The 1821-nt window shown below is 42.4% G+C and overlaps 1 pseudogene; it reads right to left on the reverse strand.

Annotated features, from left to right (window-relative positions):
- Window positions 1-690: 690 nt before the first annotated feature.
- Window positions 691-1605, reverse strand: LOC144157740 (uncharacterized; annotated as a pseudogene).
- Between the last annotated feature and the right edge of the window lie 216 nt (window positions 1606-1821).

A 1821-nucleotide genomic window follows, 5' to 3' on the forward strand; every position in this document is an offset into this window, starting at 1 on the left:
CGATGTGCTCGTTTTGATTTCTATTTCCACTGTAAGTCTTTGCTGTAAAATTCGTCGGACGTAGCCCCAACATCTTGTACAGGCTACGCCGGACATAACTCAAATCATTCGGTTGAAGTCACGTCGAATGTGGCTTTCATTTGCAATTTTGGTTTCCGTCGGGCATAACTGCAGACACTGGCTAAAAGTTCAGCAGGAAATAATTTTTGTTTTCAATTTTGGGTTCCCTCGGAGGTGACTCTAGACACTGCGTGGGAAAAAAAGTGAAAGAAGAAATAGATCTTGCTGGTCAGCTGCTGTGGCCTCGAACGACACGAATGAGGCGACGTTCATAAGTTATGTACAAACGCACACAAGAAAATGATCAAGTACGTATGTACACAGTTCTTATTGTTTTTCGCTGCCTTACCGTTAAACGTATTGCTCAGAATGTTTAATGCACACTTGAAATCTGCATACTGTGCCCACATTTTGTGATCAATGCTAATGATGCATTCAAAAACTCGTTCCGGCCATCACTGTTGTCTCCTGGTAGCATATCATTGCCTCTTGCTGCGCCAGTGCTGATGATTCATCGTGAACAAGTTGTCAAGAAACGCATTCTTTAAGTGTGAAACGCTTTATTTAGATCCGTTAGTTATTATTAACACAAATATGAGAAATACTATACAATAAGGCACTCAGTACAAACTACAGCAGCACTTTTATTGCTTTCTATACTGAAAACTGTTCTATAAGGTCATCAAAGATTGTTGTTACAGTTTCATCTCTTTCCACGCTCAGCAGAGCAACATAAGAAAGTCAGTCGTGGGCTCATGTGGCCCGCAAATAGGAAAGTATTAATTTTACCTTGCTGAAAGACTTTTCACAGCCAGCGATCAAAACGGCTATGGCTAACTTTATCTGAATCGCGACGCTAAGGTTGTGAAAAAAGTTGTCCTCCCCATACTGTATGATAAATTTCAGATGCTCTTCAGGTCTTGACAACCACCGTTCAACACGCTGTGAAAAAAGAAGTGGACAATCTGAAGTCTCTTCATAGAGGTCCTGCGCGTTACCGTCGGAACAAAAAAGCTCACTAAAGGTATAACAATTTGTGTTAGTTCGTTCTCGTCGTCACCGTAGCACAGCTTGTTTATGTCCAGGGCAAAGCCAAACTTTCTTTCGTTCCTTATTGTTTCTTTACGTACAGAAAGGGGACCAGAGGCAAAAGGCTTGGAGCCTGACTAGGGCCCCTGCTCCGGTGGCAGGCAGCGTGCGGGCACAGTATATTATATTGCACACTTGCAGTCAAGTGTACAAAACAAAACAACTTGGCATCGGTATCCGGCAGGTGAGTAAACCTCTCGTCGATTTCAGAATGAAGGCAGTCGAGGGTGGATTTCATGTCCCTTTGTATTTTCTACTTAGCCGTTCACGCTTCTCCTTTCGACTTTTCACCAGCAATCTGTTTTTTTTTCGTCTCGAACGCCTTGCAATATTGACATCCCACGACTCACATAGACCAATACCTTCATCGAGTGACTCACTCACCAGCGTTTCCCTTTCGCCATGAAACTGTTCTCTAAAAGCGTTCATATCTAAAGCAGCCTCATAAAAGTTCATTTTTGAGTCGTGCAGCCTTCAAACATGATCTATTCAAACCAGTATCTTGTTCCAAAGGCCGATCGAAATAAAAAGAATCATATCTTAACATCCGCTGGTGCAACAGCTAGTGGGCGATCACTTCTAGTTTCACTCGTTTCTTTGTCGTATTTGCCACAACTTTGAAAACTGCAAGCATGTCTTTAAGGTACCTACTGACTATCTTTACCGCTTTGA

This window comes from Haemaphysalis longicornis, unplaced genomic scaffold (genome assembly GCF_048455015.1).
Source record: "Haemaphysalis longicornis isolate Haplotype H1 unplaced genomic scaffold, Haemaphysalis longicornis Haplotype H1 scaffold_10, whole genome shotgun sequence".
Taxonomy (NCBI): Eukaryota; Metazoa; Arthropoda; class Arachnida; order Ixodida; family Ixodidae; genus Haemaphysalis; species Haemaphysalis longicornis.